General features: G+C 37.2%; 1 protein-coding gene across 2 annotated transcripts in view; it reads right to left on the minus strand.

Annotated features, from left to right (window-relative positions):
- Window positions 1–13,479: 13,479 nt before the first annotated feature.
- Window positions 13,480–18,849, minus strand: part of KIF16B (kinesin family member 16B) — a 242,300-nt gene continuing 236,930 nt past the window's right edge. For both annotated transcript variants that reach the window (XM_075863098.1, XM_075863097.1), the window contains one exon: window positions 13,480–18,849. This exon is cut by the window's right edge and continues 709 nt beyond it. The gene's annotated coding sequence lies outside the window, so the exon portion shown is untranslated.

Raw genomic sequence — 18,849 nt, forward strand, 5'->3', positions numbered from 1 at the left:
TTTTTACTTTAAAGGCTCCATAGGGATCTATTTTTGTACCCCATTAAAAAAAACGAAATGTATGTAAACAAGAAGTACCGACCACTGCAACCCCTGCTACCTTAGATAAATACTGCCCAACATTAACACTTACAATATTTGTATCCCCCTTGTGTATTATTATTCCCCTTGTGTATTATTATTATTATTATTATTATTCCCCTTGTGTATTATTATTATTATTATTCCCCTTGTGTATTATTATTATTCCCCTTGTGTATTATTATTATTCCCCTTGTGTATTATAATTATTATTCCCATTGTCTATTATTATTATTCCCCTTGTGTATTATTATTATTATTCCCATTGTCTATTATTATTATTCCCCTTGTGTATGCTCTTGTATAAAATTTTAAAATGCTCAGCAATTTGAGCAGACTTCCATCTAAATGTATGGTCAGCTATAGAAGTTGGGAACCTGTTCTGCTTCTCACGATCCAGGTTAACACAATCACATTAAACAATGTTGAGCTCTGGACTTTACGGAGACCAGTCCAATGTCCTGAGAACAGTAGCATCTTTGTCTGATAAGTATGTCTTGATCTTCCCATTGGTTGCTTGAGGTTGTTATTTTGCTGTAGAATAATTTTTTATTTTCCAATCAGACTTTGTCCAGAAGGTATGATGTATTAACATTTGTTTGCGCTTATCAGTATTCATGATTTTTAACTCAGAAACTAACCACCACCTGCAGATATTTATACATCCACAAACATGCAATGTAATGCAAAGGTGAAACCAGAACCTCTCCGAGAGCGTTGCTGACTAAGAAACAAACAGTAGAGGTAGTAATTAGTATAACACAATTATACTACCACTACTGCTTGTTTCTTTGTCAGCAGCGCTCTCACAAAGGTTCCTGTTGTTTCTCTGTTGTTTTATCTGGTCTACAAGTGGTGGACCGCTGTGACATGCGGTGGAATGCTGTGACCACCGGTTGGAGCCCGGTTGCAGCTGATCTACTATTTTTCATACACACACACACACCAGGCTTGTGCCTGCCGTTTGCACAACCCACATAGGTTAGCATTTTTTCACCTCATTACTTCACCACTTTGTGAATAAGTGGAGGCGCTGTATCATTTTTCTCCTTTAGGTTTACAAACATGCAATGATCCTGCACCATGTTGGTCGGATACAGAAGTTGTAGACATGGCGTAAAGACGCTTTCATTGCTTTAGTGGTGAACATACAGAACTGCCTTCTATTACTTTCAGAGATTTAATTTATTTTAAAACTAATCAGTACATTAAACCAGACTTCAGATCACAACCATAATGGGAAAACAAAGATGTTATTTTAGAATTCGAATGATGGAATAGTTAAAGCGGCAGTAGGGTGAAAAAAAATATATTAAACACTGGTAACTCTGCTATTATAATTAGTATTAGAGGCTTTTGCCTAATTTTCTGACAAAAGTTTTATGCTTTTTTTTTAAATTTCAATATTTAAAAATGCATAATATGTTCTTCATGAGAAATGGTGGTCTTTGACTTTTGCTCAGTACTGTGCATATTCATTTGTAAGTTGCTTTTTCTCAATCAATAACAATATCTACCGTATAAAGCATCTGGAGAATTTCCTTTTTGTTTTTGGATATACAGTACTTAGCAACATAAGAAACTCTGGTCCTGGCTGCTTGTCTTTACTGCAGTTCTGCGCTTCCTCTAAAATTGGCATCAAGATTTCATTGTAAATTACATTATCAAGTAAATTGTTGTTTCATATAGAACCCCAGATTTCATTTTATACAGCAGAATATGTCACATTAATTTGAATATCTTGCTTTGAGAGGAATACATTTTCCTGGTATTGTTTTCCTATATTTTCATCTGCTGAATTTATTTTTCTGTTCTATTTTATTACCCTTTTATGGGCCATCTGCCTAGTGATTGGTTTAAGTAAAATCTGCATTATAATAAGTCGCAACCAGATGTTTTTGGCTGGTAAACGATAGCTTTATCTGTAAATAAAAGGCTGCAATTTAGCAATTGCTGGAGTGACGCAGACCGACTTTGTTATGCTGAAAAGGACTTAACTTGTTTACACTGCTGGCACGTAATTTTATCACTGGCTTTTAGTGAATTTACATTGTACCATGCCTAGCAGCATAATATAAATTTAAATACCTAAAACATGGACAGGAATGGCTTTTGTCTCAACTTGCAGACACTGTAGCTTTTCCAAAGAAAAAACAGAAATAATGAAAATACGTCACCCGTGTAACACAACATTAGCAGCTCCTGCACGCTGTAAAGCAGTTGTGTTATATTGACATCATCGACAAGATAAAATATTTACCACAGTTATTCTATTATATACTTACCAATATGGATATAGTGACATATTATGTAGCACTGTTCTCACTCTACTGAATTAATCCAAAGACATCAATTCCGGTCTCCGGTGGGGTTCCCAGCCTGTTATACATACTCTCTTTTGGACCAATCCCTATATATTGTGGAATGTTGAAGAAAAACAAACAACTGGCAACCCATAAGAATCCGGCAAGAACAAGCGTGAAAAAATACAAACCCCATAAGCCAATTGTATGGGAATCGAATGGACATAATAGCATGTAGTTTGGAGTGTGGTAGGAAAATATAGACTCCAAATAATACACGGGAGAACAAACTTCTTGGGCCGATTTGAAGAGAATCGAATAGACATATGTATGCATTTTAAAATGTAAAAGGAAACCAGAGCGTCCAGAAGAAACTCGCATGAAGACGTAAACTCCATGGACCTATCAGTATGTATTTTAGAGGGTGGGAGGAAAGTCTAACAACCAGAAGAAACCCAAGTAAACGAGGGGCAAACATACAAACTCCATGGAAACAAGACAACCACTAATCAGCGACCCATCATGCCATCAATTATAAATATAAAACAACCTGGATGGGATGAAGTTTAAATTGTAGTTGAGATTTTCATATTTTTTTTTACAGAAAAAGAAACTTTAAAAGAAATAAAATTAATATTGTACGTAAAAAAAAAAAAAACACGAAGTAAAGCTGGATGTAATTGAATGGAACATTGTATGTACTTTTATGTTAAAATGTGGAAATAAATAGCCTGGAGACATAATCTGGGAAGCCGACCAATTACACTGACATTGCTTCAAGATAACTCGCACTATTTATTCAGGATTCAATGAGTTTTTCTAAAAGGCAGCTCTTGTTTATAACACCCTGTGAGTATTAACTACTTACAGATCTTCTCTTGTCGGGCAATGTTTCTTGGGAAGAGACAATTATTTATTGTGAGATAGATCAGTTAGAGAGTAATATACATATTTGTCAAGTAGACAAGGCAACTTGTATAGAAGTTGTGTAAAAGAAGAGGAGGATTAGGAAGTTGCACCTCCCTTGGCTATAGTAACTGACAAACTTTTTTGATAGATTGAACAAAGTGTGGATACTCGCGGTTACAAAATACTGGCAAAATGTGACAAACACATTAGATTTATACTCTCCAGAGTGGAGATAAGCTGCAAAGAATGTCTCTTGCACTGGAGGACCTGGCGCTTTGGTGCATTACACGGATAGACCATTGATCTTCATGGACACTGTGTAATGCTTTATTGCCCCTGCGGTGGCACTACTGGGGGATTGAACACTTTGCCGCTGTGTTCCCACACAGATTACAGCTGATCACTGGGAATCTCAGCAGTGGGACATACTGTGACTAGTTATCAAAAATTAATTGTCCAAAGTTGATAACCCCTTTGAATTCTGGATGCAAATTCACTTGAATATGGCTGAACTGCAACACCAGATACAGTCCATGGACGAAAAATGTCTCCTTAATAAAATTAAATTTTCTCCTTGATTATTTTGTTGCACTGTACAACTAATCTTTCAATTACCCATGGGAAATACATGTACTAGGCAGTTCTGTGGTCTCTCCAATCCCCCAGATGACAGTATATATCTTGCCATATCAATACCTTACATATAAAACGTCCCCTATGGAATGTCACGTCTTTATGCTCTGGGATTGAAAGGTCATATTTTAGAAAAAAAATAAATCTTGTTGATTAATGCAATCCCTCCTGGGCATTAAAACTTGCTGTCTGTTTCCAATAACAATAAGATTAGTAAATGTACCACTATATAATACACGCTGTAACCTGGGACTAATGTAAGATAAGTAACACAATGTATTTACAAAGTTACCGCCCGCAAATCTCCTGGACCACAGAACATGGCCGTAATAATGCATGCCCATTCTTTTTGCGGTCCAGGCTCCCGGGCCATGAGCGGACCGTGAAAACCACGGTCGTGTGCATGGCCCCATAGGAATAAATTGTGCCGCAATTCTCGCGTGGATTTTCGGGGGAATTGTGGCCGCAAAAGCACGTTCGTGTGCATGGGGCCTAAAACTGTAAAATAAAGTTCAAAGGTGAAGATACAATTTAAGTGTACCCAGACTGTTGGGACATTTGTTTCCAAAAATCTGATTGTCTTCATAGACGCAAAGATGTTTGTTCTGTTTGCTACATCAGAATCAGATCTGACACAGTTTCGCCATATCTTTGATTACTGCCATAAAGCTTGAATCAATGTATAAACATAAAAGCTGCATATAAAATAATTGTGAAATCACTAATAAAAACCTGCAAAAATACATTTTTGCCCAGAATATTACAATTAAATTACTGATCTTGGGGTCAGGCACTTTTCTGGACTCCCATTGAACATCACTTTAACACTATTGTCAGTCTCTCCTCCAACTGAGATGGTATTTATATTTTGCATTCTACTACACTGCAAATATATATAAAAAAAGACTATAAATTATAATCTCCCTTTAATAAAACAAGTGTCTTCAATGATGTAGGCCCTATTATTAAGGAATGTAGTGAAAGATCCAGTAGAAGTGACATCACGTTCTCACATTGTGATGTGTAGGTTTCATATCAGAAACACAAGTTGTGTTTCTTTTTCCAATAACGGATTGGTCTCTGAGCATATTCTTTCTTTAATCTGACTATATTAGTCAATAAATCTACATTAGAAGGCTGGACACCAGAGGTCACAATTCAAGCCTTCATTTAACGTAGACAAATGGAAATAAAAGACAGGAAAAATCTATTTCCACAGTGTAGCAAACCCATTAATCTAATGTTAATTGTAACTTATTTTACTATACCATAGGCATTCTTCTAATTTCAATTGCGATATTTCACTTCATGGTAATTCTTTTGTATTCATTTGACTGTTTAACAATGAGATTATGACATGACTATGCAGTGAATATCTATGCTTTGGATATCAGTAAAGTTCTGTTTACTATACATATATACAATATACAGGGCCAACAACTGGTCTCACTAGGAGCTAGCTACACTTACTACACCCAATTTTTTAGTGATTTAAGTGGTGTTGGGTAATTTGCGACAAAGATGTTGGCAGTAAAACCGATCATTTTGTTTCTCCTCTTACATAGTAGCTAGGGCAAAGCCAATTATAAATATGAAACAGTCCTGGATTAAATTCCCAATCAGGATTTTCCTAGATCTTGACAAATTTTTAACTTTGGGACATTTTAATGTGGTTCCCAACCAAAGAGATTTCAGGAGAAGAATTCGATATCCCAACTATTGTTATAGCGAATGTTATAATAATATTGAGCATTTCTAATGATCATAAAAAAGGAGCTGCTGTCATTTGACAAGTGTTCTTTTCTCCCAAACACCCAAGTTTGGGTATTTAAAATAATTCTACTACAGTAAGTGTTTCCAACGGTCTGTATATTCATGGACAGTCCGTAAAAATAGGGCACTTATTTCCAGTGTAGGTTAAGACTCATTTTTTTGAGGCTGGAGGAGCCTGTAAAAATTATTGTGAATTATTCTACAGTCTATAGTACATGCTGCGAATGTCTTCAGATTAGTATTCTGAGATATAGGCATTTATCACCACCACTAATTTTTTATTTTCTAATTATCTGTAAAAATGTTGCCTGTCCGTGATTTTTGGCTAAATTGTCAAGGAAAAAATTAGGGTCTTAATAGTGATAACACTGCCGGTCAATGGGAGCTCTTTAACTTGTCAAAGTTGCCTAGAGGTTTATGCATAGAACTAGTTGGAAAAACCTGTGGAAACTTCTTAACAAAAGGTATTAGATACTGTTGAAGGGTAGAATAAAAAGCCATCTGCTTGATGACTTAACTCTATTACTTTCATTGTAAAACCAATCAAGTTTTCGCTCTACAGCCAGGAAACTTTGATAAGTAACACTTATTATCTTTCAAAGAAACAATGTTTTCTAAGTCCCATATGTAAAGCGTTGGTGAATCTGATTTAAATACATTTGCCCATGGATTAATTGTTTCAAAGCATTCCTCTTAAGCGTCAAGTCTATTTTTAATCTAACTATATAATCCATTATCTTTCGCTTTGAGAAAAGATAAAACACATTCCAATAATTTATTAGATAACAGAACTGTATTAACTTTGCCTGTGAAGTATTTAAGTATTAATAATGTAACATATGTAAGTTATTGTTCACTCATGTCTCCAATGACTTAGACTGGAGTTTTCAGTATTTGACAGTATAGTATACTACTCATTTTTAGAATACCATCTTGCGTTAACTCATAAGGTGTTATTTTATATTAAAAAATAAAACAAAACATCTAAACCGGTAACTGAGCTTTAGACCATTTTCCACAACAATATAGACAACCAAGAATGGACAAAAGATTTTTGGTTGAAATAGTTCTGAATTTTTTTTTAAATATTTTTAAAGTGGTTCTCTGGCTTAGTCAACCCCTTTTAAAAATGATGGTTTACCAGCAAAGTTGGCTACAGAATGTTGTTGCTATTCAATGATTTTAAAGGTAATGCATCATCAGGTTTTTATTTTAATCATATTCTTTATAGGTCAGTGTTGTTTTTTGTGATCATTCATATAAAAATCCCAAAATATTTGTTTTCACAGTAGCCACCAGAGAACACACAATAAGCTGACATCCTGCTCTCTTTTTAGTTTTGCTGTGTAGACATGGACAAGGTCAGTAGAGTCATCTCATTATCATTAGACTGCAGAAGATTTAATGACATGACAGCTCTGGAGGCATAGAGAAGACAGGATAGCAATAGTATACACACATATAAGGCATTCTGCTTAGTAAACCTCCAATATTTGTGTTTTACATACTTTTAATATATTTAACTTAAATTAAATACATGATAAACTCTTTAATGTTTGCCAAAGTGTCTTAGATCAGCTATCTCAAGCTAGATGTAGCTTTCCAATTTGGTTAATTTCCGGTCCATTAAAAAATACGTCTACCTAGATGAAATTAAATTACCAGATAACTATTAGACCTTAATTTGTCCTCTTCCTCCAATTTTCTAAAATCTCTGCTCAGCTGTTTCTTACTTATATCTCTGGTTCTCTTTATGTTTTACAAAATCGACAACAGGAAATGGCAGCTCACAGCTTCTATACAGATTGTCATCTATGTATTCCACTCCTGGAAAGATAAATCTTGTTGGCCACATACTGATACTTTGTTTGCCCCTATATTGGTGCATTGATTTCCAGATTTACCTAGACAAAATAGGTGACAAGGCTTTTTTTTTCTTAAAGTACAGAGGGAAGAAACAGGTCATCGCTAAGAAACAGAATAAAAAAAAAAGGAACAACTCAAGTGCTTAAAGGGGTTCTCTAGGAAAAGCTATATACAGGGTGGGCCATTTATATGGATACACCTAAATAAAATGGGAATGGTTGGTGATATTAACTTCCTGTTTGTGGCACATTAGTATATGGGAGGGGGGAAACTTTTCAAGCTGGGTATTGACCATGGCAGCCATTTTGAAGTTGGCCATTTTGTATCCAACTTTAGTTTTTTCAATGGGAAGAGGATCATGTGACACATCAAACTTATCGAGAATTTCACAAGAAAAACAATGATGTGCTTGGTTTTAACGTTACTTTATTCTTTCATGAGTTATTTACAAGTTTCTGACCACTTATAAAATGTGTTCAAAGTGCTGCCCATTGTGTTGGATTGTCAATGCAACCCTCTTCTCCCACTCTTCACACACTGATAGCAACACCGCAGAAGAAATGCCTCCCGATCTGACCCCCTTAAACTTTTATCTTTGGGGTCATCTGAAGGCAATTGTCTATGCTGTGAAGATACGAGATGTGCAGCAACTGAAACTACGGATACTGGAAGCCTGTGCTAGCATTTATTCTGCAGTGTTGCTATCAGTGTGTGAAGAGTGGGAGAAGAGGGTTTCATGACCCTCTTCCCATTGAAAAAACTAAAGTTGGATACAAAATGGCCGATTTCAAAATGGCCGCCATTGTCAACACCCAGCTTGAAAAGTTTCCCCCCTCCCATATACTAATGTGCCACAAACAGGAAGTTAATATCACCAACCATTCCCATTTTATTTAGGTGTATCCATATAAATGGCCCACCCTGTGTATATATGTATATATATATATATATATCCAAAAAGAAAATTCAGCAGCACTCCAATGATCAAGGTGAAAAAAAGGTGAAATTTATTGTGCCAACATGGCAATGCAACGTTTCCGTCCCACCTTGGGACCTTTCTCAAGCAAGGTGGGACGGAAACGTTGCATTGCCATGTTGGCACAATAAATTTCACCTTTTTTACACCTTGATCATTGGAGTGCTGCTGAATTTTCTTTTTGGATATACGTATGGTCTTTGGATCGGGACTATCAGCTGGCACCCTTCATTACTGGAACCTATACACTGAATTAGAGTGCTGCCGTTTTTTCTACTGGTGTATGTATATATATATATATATATATATATATATATATAGAGCTTGAGAAAGGCTCTTGTGCTGAGCTGAAACGTTGCATATACTTATGGACCAATAAAGTACCCCCACTCTTTTGCTTGTATCGCTGGAGTGCTGCCGGATTTTTTGGAACTACTTGTTTTGGGTCTTATGGTCGTGACCCAGACGGGCTTGCACCCACACACTACTGAGGCTGTGCGGCTGACATCTTTTTGGATATTATATATATATATATATATACATACACACACATACACACACACACACACACACTACCGTTCAAAAGTTTAGGGTCGCTTTGAAATTTCCTTATTTTTGCAAGAAAAGCACAGTTTTATCAATGAAGATAACATTAAATTAATCAGAAATACACTCTATACATTGTTAATGTGCTAAATGACTATTCTAGCTACAAACGTCTGGATTTTAATGCAATATCTACATAGGTGTATAGAGGCCCATTTCCAGCAACCATCACTCCAGTGTTCTAATGGTACATTGTGTTTGCTAACTGTGTTAGAAGGCTAATGGATGATTAGAAAAAACTTGAAAACCCTTGTGCAATTATGTTAGCACCGCTGTAAACAGTTTTGCTGTTTAGACACGAATAAAACGGACCTTCCTTTGAGCTAGTTGAGAATCTGGAGCATTACATTTGTGGGTTCGATTAAACTCTCAAAATGGCTAGAAAAAGAGAGCTTTCATGTGAAACTCGACCGTCTATTCTTGTTCTTAGAAATGAAGGCTATTCCATGCGAGAAATTGCCAAGAAACTGAAGATTTCCTACAACGGTGTGTTCTACTCCCTTCAGAGGACAGCACAAATATGCTCTTACTTGAGTAGAAAGAGAAGTGGGAGGCCCTGCTGCACAACTGAGCAACAAGACAAGTACATTTGTGAAGGATGGAGTGGACAGAAGTTAATGTTTATAATAATTTTCTTTCTTTAATAAAATATAGACTATAGAGTTGTGTACATAATTGTGATGAAGCAATAGTAGGATTAGATAAGTATACGTGGCAAGATGGCCCCTGAACAGGGACTACGCACTAATAAAATAACAAGTCACTTCCTGGTATGAACGAACTATGAAGACATATCTAAAGGACCAGATAAGGGTGAACCTATCCAAGGATGACACAAGTATCAAGAGGCTTACAGTGATACGTGCTTTTATAAAAGTGTGATAACATGTACCCACCCCCAGGAGAAAGGAGATATAGAACAAATGTGTCTAATAAAGCAGTGACGCCTCTCCTGATGCTGAGTGAGGAGCTTTATACCAGACTTTGTGTGGTGTGATTCCTTTCGTACGAACTCAGCGTATTATCCCTGCCGGTTGAGACTGATTAGTACCCGAACACATTAGAGTCTCTAATTGGAGAAATAGACGCCTCACAGGTCCTCAACTGGCAGCTTCATTAAATAGTACCCGCAAAACGCCAGTGTCAACGTCTACAGTGAAGAGGCGACTCCGGGATGCTGGCCTTCAGGGCAGAGTGGCAAAGAAAAAGCCATATCTGAGACTGGCTAATAAAAGAAAAAGATTAATATGGGCAAAAGCACACAGACATTGGACAGAGGAAGATTGGAAAAAAGTGTTATGGACAGACTAATCGAAGTTTGAGGTGTTTGGATCACACAAAATAACATTTGTGAGACGCAGAACAACTGAAAAGATGCTGGAAGAGTGCCTGACACCATCTGTCAAGCATGGTGGAGGTAATGTGATGGTCTGGGGTTGCTTTGGTGCTGGTAAAGTGGGAGATTTGTACAAGGTAAAAGGGATTTTGAATAAGGAAGGCTATCACTTCATTTTGCAACACCATGCCATACCCTGTGGACAGCACTAGATTGGAGACAATTTCATCCTACAACAGGACAATGACCCAAAGCACACCTCCAAATTATGCAAGAACTATTTAGGGAAGAAGCAGGCAGCTGGTATTCTATCTATAATGGAGTGGCCAGCGCAGTCACCAGATCTCAAACCCATAGAGCTGTTGTGGGAGCAGCTTGACCGTATGGTATGCAAGAAGTGCCCATCAAGCCAATCCAACTTGTGGGAGGGGCTTCTGGAAGCATGGGGTGAAATTTCTCCCGATTACCTCAGCAAATTAACAGCTAGAATGCCAAAGGTCTGCAATGCTGTAATTGCTGCAAATGGAGCATTATGTGACGAAAGCAAAGTTTGAAGGAGAAAATTATTATTTAAAATAAAAATCAGTATTTCTAACCTTGTCAATGTCTTGACTATATTTTCTAGTCATTTTGCAACTCATTTGATGAATATAAGTGTGAGTTTTCATGGAAAACACAAAATTGTCTGGGTGACCCCAAACTTTTGAACGGTAGTGTATATATAGTGTGTATTTCACGATCCTGGGGTATGTGGACCCACTAGGCCGCTCCGCCGAAGCGGAGAGGCAGCTTACCAAACAGTCTACACAAAGTCATTAGCACAAGTGTACCTGTAAGAGTTCAGACAGACACGAGGTGTAGCAGAGGCTTTGGCACAGATGGAGCTTGACATGGCAGATGACACCAGACGTGGCAGACGGCACCAGACGTGGCGGATGACACACTCAACTCCAACTAAAGGCTTCGGCTCAGGAAACAAACACGGCAACAGGATACAGGACACGGGAATAGAAAGTAGGAAAAAACTAAAGGACCGTTTGCAATACGAACATGGGTAGCCAACAACGCTTAGGAGTGGAAGGGCGGAGCCCTTTTTATAGTCCAGGATAATCTGTGGACTGGTCAGGGAACATTTAGCATGCGCGCTAGCCCTTTAAGGCCGGGGATGAGCGCGTGCACCTTAGGAAATAGTCCAGAGCAGGACGGCCACGAGCTGGCGTCTCTGAGGGAGATTCTAGCAAGAAGCCAGGGGTCTGCGGTTGCGGCCATCTGAAGGTGAGGAACAGCGGCGGTAGTTGACCGCAACCATTACAAAATATATATATAAATAAATAAATCAACTATTCCTAAATACCTTTATTTAGCCAAAGCTGCTCGTTTATTCAAGGGGGAGAACACTGTGGGTCACTAAAATGGCCCCCATCATGTCATTGTGCTTCAAACCTGTCCTTGCAGGACGGACAAAAAATACCATTAAAATCAATGGTATTGTAAACAGAAATGATAATTTCCGTTTGTCTTTCCGTTCATCTGTTCCTCTGACGGTACAGATGAACGGAAAGACCAAACGGAAGTAAAACGTTGATGTGAACAGGCCCTTAGGATGGACTGCGTGAAGATAAGCTGCTCGAGTCCAGCATTGGAGCGACATAACTACTTCTTCCTGCTCAGGCTGATTGGCAGCTGCGACCTGAACGTGCATACCGGAGAACCCCATTCCCTGAGAACACCTTAATATATGAAATTTAATGGTGATCTTTTTACTCCAGGTGTAAACATGATAAATGTTAATATTCAGTTTATGTCTAGGCGTGTGGGGAGAACACATTTGGGAAAAATAGACATGGGGAGATTCCACCTTTTTTTGTATAGGCCCTTTGTAAAATGAAAACACCAACCTTATTTTTTGCCATGGCAGCTTCTTCCCTTTTCCTTTGCATCATTTAAAAAAAAATATATATATCCCCCTATGTTTTCCTGCTGTCAATTATAGTACTCATATAATAATAATAAAAATCAAATTTTCAAACTGGGCGCTTAATTAGCACTATCTGTAATCTAGTCAGAATTCCTCTGAGTATACAAAACTGTGTGTGCGTCTGGTTTATTCCACCAGCAGCTGCCACGGACGTGGTGTCTTATCAGCTTTCACTGGAACTTCAAGTAATTTTAACAAATGTTAAAAACATGCCCATGTAATAAAATGTACTTATTCTCATTAGAAACAATCTAATCCCAAAGTGTGAGTAGTTCAGTAAAATAACACTTTTTTAAAATATTTATATGCAGAACTTTGCAAAAAAAATAAATAATATTTACACTGCAGGCAAAAACGATGCAGTGTGTTGTGCCTAGTTGTGAGTTACGCCTGAGGGAAGGGGGTGTATGTTACAGGAATAGAAAGAACACCAAAGTGAGCATCCCTGTGTGTCATGCACCACGCCTTCAGGGATTTTAACCTAATACTTTTGGTTCACAAATGCCATGCAAAAGATACACTGGAGCTGCAGCCCGGTCACAGTCACTGTATATGAATTGACAGTAATTATCTCCTCACATGTCAGCCTGCTAGGTCAAATCACACTTCCACCTGTCTTCTTCCCTCTCACACTGAAGATAGAGCCTGCCTGATTGAATCAGTGCTGATGATACTGTACAAACAACAGGATTTGTTAGCTAGAAAGTTCCCTACACAGACAGCTTGTCGTTCCATGGTTGGATATTTAAATTATTTTTGATCTCCCTCTCTAACATCAGGAAGGAGGTAATTAAAGACGACTCCTACTCTGCCATATACTAAAATGAAATTGTAATTATAAACAAAAAAACCAGCTCAAATAGCATGTGTGGGGCTGGATGCTTAAGGTATAGCATACTACCCTAATAAGAGAAAGGACAACTCCCGTATATAATGATATACACTAGAGACAAAAAGGAGCATACTAGCCAGTATTAAAAGAAAATAGTTTTATTAAACATATAGAAACATGTAGAAATGAAATTGTGAAGCCTGCAAGTGAATTTAGTTACTAAATATCATAAAGCATTTACACACTAATATGCATATCGTTAAGGGGTATGCTTATTAATATAATAGCAATCTCATTGGACATTGTAGTAGTGACATATCCCGAAGATTACAAATATTGATGGGTAGAATTATTTCTGTTTTGTAGATTAAGCTTTCGTGCTACTGTTTTGAATTTTGCGGCGTGTTCCTCCCGGCTACTATAGCTACATCTTGATACATAGCAGGGAATTACTTCACTGCTAGGCTACCATGGTTGTGAGTCATTACTGGATATTACAGCTATAATTGAGATTTTACTATTGTAGTAGATATTATTAGGTATTATAGTTACTGCTAGGTATAATACACAGCACATGTTGCCGGAGGCGTCCGCTTCATTTACCAATTATATCTGTGGCTCTGTATCGCTTAGCATAAACAGAAAAGATGCGGAAACGGACTGAAAACCAAGAAAAAGCAATTTCGTAGCAAAGTCAGGTCCTAGATCTATCTATTTGTATCCTATTAAAGCACATTAGGTCATAATGAGAACCAGTGCAGCTAAATTACTCTACCATATATCCTCTTCTAGAAAACGGCCATGCTATAGGAAAAAAAACGTGACTCCTTTTGTAAGGCATGAATCTGAGGTTATCTAGCGCATGTTAAGTGCTTATCAGAATGTGCCCTTCCCTGTTAGGTAAATCTGTCCAATGTTTCATACTCAACCACTGCAATATGAAAAAACGAGAGTGTGAAACGCATATAATCCTGCAGATTTAATTAATGTAATTAAATATATAAACATTAGATTTATGTGCATTGTTCATATTATTACATAAAACATACAGGTATAGAGAAGACCATCCTTACTAAAATGTACCATCGGCTACATACAGTGGATGCCATCACATTGACACATGGGACTTCCGGGATGCATTAAGATACAAAACATTCTTGTTTAGAACAACTTGTACGGACAAAAAAGTGGAAGGTGTTATCCGTAGCAGAAAAATGACAGCTGAAATACAACTTGTTGCTATAGGCATCTGCACTAGTTTTCATAAATGAAGCTCAAGTGTCTTCTGGCATAAGAACGTCACCGCTTTTAAGCTCTGCTTTATTATATAAGCATTGAATCAAACAACAAAATTGCCGGCTCCACGGCATGTAGATGAAAAGTACACCTTACACTGATGGTCTTCAGATACATTGTCGCTGTGCCGTGGCATTCTAGGTAAAATGCAAAATAATGCGACCAGGCATAAAAGGAAACAAAAAAATGTTACATATTTAGTGAAAAGATTGTCAAAATGTATTTTAGAATTATCCATACAAACAATGATACCAATTTTGCATATATAATAGAGATGGCATCGTGCTATTTACAGTACATTATTACAAACATAATGTATCCCACGTCCTTACAAATGCTCTTACCAGCTTCAAATGGTCACATGCCATAAAAAATGCTACACAAACATTTCAAAACTTAATTGCATTGCAATTAAATGATGCGTGTCTAAGTATTTATAAACTAGAAACATACAAATATTCATGTACATGTAATCAGTGCATAATTTCTTAACATTTGAGGTAACAACTGAAGCAAAATCATTATCCTTCTATAGCCTATAAAATGGATGAAAGTCTAACTATAGCATATTTGTGCCCATAAAGTGTTTAAAAAACGAGAACGAAGCCCCTCATAGTTTAATATCCACATGCTGTGGAGTGTACGTGGTTGTAATATTAATATAATTACAAGGAAAATCATGTCATATGCATTGAATTATATCAGAAGTCAAGATTATTTTGAAGGAGCTCTTTAGGTATTGATTTCACAAAATTGTGTCACCCTCCTGCAGCTTTAACCAAATATAAATGTTCCAGTTTTCTAGGGATCCCCTGTTCAGTCACCAACTGCTTTACAAGAAAAATACTGGTTAAATGGTCTGTTGTCTTTGACAATTTTTCTAAATAAGAATTATAAACGTAGGGCGCAGGTAACATTGGAGAGGATGACAAAAGGAGTAAAATTAAAAATTCATGAAATCCCAGCAAGAATTGCTCCACCGACTAGGACTGGGCGATTATGACCTAAATCACGATTAATTGAACATGTAACCTCGATTACGATTAATGAACGATTTAGGACACACCCATTTTTGCATACCACGCCCCCTTTTGCATGCTACACCATTGAATTAATATTTAATGGTAGAGCAGGGACCTTATGGCACCCTGCACTACCATTGGTTTCAATTGTATCTGCGTCATGAGGACACAGATACAGTTGAAACCGTGCAAAAATTAATCGAAGAACCCAATTTGCGCAAGATGACTATGGTTAATTGCGCTGAATTTCGGTTTTGTTTTTCAATTAATTGCCCAGCCCTACCACCGACCCATTCTCATAGTTAGACGTACCCTTTGCTTCTGATTTCTTTTCTTTTTTTTTTTGCAGACTGGTACATAAAGCAGAGAGATAAAAAAAAACATACATTAAAGCCGTGTCCTAATTTGAAGCTCTAGCGTCCCAATGTAAAACCTGTTATAGGGTCCCTAAATATCACATATCAGTGACAGTGCTGATGTGTTTTATGGGGCAGAGGAGCAATTGAGCCCCTGAGGCACCAGGGCCGTTGTGCAACTGAAACCTCTGCACCCCTTATAGTTATGCCCCTGTCCCTTGTTCCATTGCTTAAGCTACCTCATGGACTAACTCACATGTAGTACTCTTCCATTCTGTCCTCAGATGGTAGCTTAGGGGGTATTAAGTGCATGCTATTCCAACGACTAGCTTAGCACTCGTATGGCATGTTATAGAGGACCAGGCATAAAAATATCTATCTGGAGAAAGATCCTCTCTAAGAAAAATAGCCAGTTTAATTGATATAGGTGCTATATTGGCAACTTTATCACACAAATGTGTAACACTCTGTAGTATGTTGCAATAAAACAGCTACGATGAGAACGGGTGACAAAGAACATTGAGTTACATGTGACTGTCAATTATTTCCCATGAAGAAAAAATTCCAAAGCTCTAACTCTTCGACTCAAAAAGAGGCAAAATCCACTGGTCCCGTAAGCCAAACCTAAAAACTTCTGACGATAACAGCCCATATAAATGGAGAGAACATAGGTTGAGGTTAATTTACTGTTCTGCAACTTACTGCCAACATAGGAAGGTTGTGGATTGAGTCACTATTGAACATATATGTAGATTTAGAAAGAAAACAAAAAAAAAAAAACAACAGAAACCTATTACAATTCAAACATTTTGCTGACAAAATATTCAATAAATTTAAATGCAGTCAGTAGATTTGTTTAAGAAGGGCCCTCCTTTAGTAAACCTATATGATTAGATTAGGATATTTCTTAAAGTGTATTTCCATATAAAGAAAAAAATAATTACAGGTAAATTTAAAGTGGTATTCCCTTTGCATATGGCCCTCTCCATTGAGGTCTATAAAAGTTATGGAAAAAGCCGAGCAAGCAGTAACTTCCATACATTTCAATAAAGAAGGCCAAGCTCAAGGAAGCATGCAGCAGACAGAAATCAGAAAATGAGGATCACCGGTCCCCTGTTCTCCGGATAGTCCTAGAGGTGGGACCCATCAGGCATTTATAACATTCTGTGAATATGCAGGTTGGTAAAAACCTCTCCCAAACTCTTGAATGGCAAATCAACCTAGGTATCCATACCCTGCCCTAAATCACTGCATGATTAGGCAGATTTGCTGTTCGGGAGTCTGGAAAAGCTTTTCTTTGCGTTACAAACCACTCCTGGTTTTGGCTAAAAAAAATAAAATAAATGACATGTTGCTTATTTTGAGCCCAGATATGGTATATACAGATCCCCCAATGTCTTAGTGTCTTTACATTATCTGGATGTGTTTGGATACCTCTAGTTATTTCATAGCTTCCTCTACATACTGGACACTTGCTTCCATTAATTATAGTGCAGTTAAAACAATCTTTAGTGCTTTGTTAATTAGAGACTTGATGAAGAATTTTACTACGGAGTAGAATATATAAACAGATCTATATACATCAATGGCATGAATACTTGGAAAGGCGAATTGTATTGCTTATTAAGCTCATATCCCAAAAAACTACCTGTAATGTGTGAGGCTAGCAAAATATGAATACATTTATATATTTTGAAGCTAGGTTTTCATTTGTGATGAACATAAATGGAAGAGAAATTTCCATTTACCATTAAGATTTAGTTCAAGGAATGGTAATAGACTGGCCTAAGCTGCCTTCTAGCCATAGCTATGATAAGCTAGCCACAGACTATCAGGCGTCAAGTGAGATGTCTCACTGTCCTCAGAATACAAAAGGGAAGCAAGAGAAGGCTTGCATGACTGTTGGATCATGCCCGAGGCTTGACGACAGTTGGGGCATAAAAGTGGTCAAGTCTGACTAATGGTACAGAACAGACAATACAAAAGTGAATTACCCCAATGGGTACAGGGATAAATATTGAAACGTTCCCGTAGTGTCCAATCCCTTTAATTCATAGGGATTTATTCAAACTACAAAGCCAAATAGAAGTCAACTAGGAGACTTGATTGTCACCATCCATTGTGTAGTTATACATACTATAGATCTGTCTACTAGTGTGTTGCCCAAGACCAGATAAATTTCTAATAATTTTCATCTATAGAGATCTTCCAATAAGTTCCACCTTTCTTACATTATTAATGTCGATCGCCCATAGCAACCAATAATGCTATTAACCTTTCTTCATTTTACTTGCAAGTAGTGGAAATCTGGTTGCTATCCTTCTTGATAACAATTTGTCTTTGCATTAATCTTACATAACAATTGTGTGCTCCAAGCTACCTTAAGCTGGACACAATAATTACTGCAAAAAGGTATTTGAAATCTAAATTAACCCCTTATTAAAGTGTTTTCTAAGATTTCTAGATTCTGAGAATATATGTGCCTAAAATAGTAAAATAAACATCGTACTATACTTCCAAATTTTCCTCCATTTCCCCCATGGGTCTTGTTTTTGAAGCACAGTGACTGCTGATGGGGTAACAGAAAATAATTTAAAAGGTAAGTATATAAACAAAGTTTGTTATACTATATAAGGCTTTTGATAAATCTTGGAGAAAACCTTTAACAAGTATACTTGGCAGAATGTGCAAATGGTGGCAGGAGTAATGAAGGCTTCTCTGATCACCACCTATCTAGGTGGAAAATTCAAATATAACATGAAATTTTAGATCGGCCCAATTAATTCATTGAACAGGGAAAGACACCCAATGCTGATAGTCCTTATGGATTTTTTAATCTAATTTCTATGGTGGGGTTTAGGTAAAAAATCCAATTTCTATGG

Source organism: Rhinoderma darwinii, chromosome 4 (assembly GCF_050947455.1).
Source record: "Rhinoderma darwinii isolate aRhiDar2 chromosome 4, aRhiDar2.hap1, whole genome shotgun sequence".
NCBI lineage: Eukaryota > Metazoa > Chordata > Amphibia > Anura > Rhinodermatidae > Rhinoderma > Rhinoderma darwinii.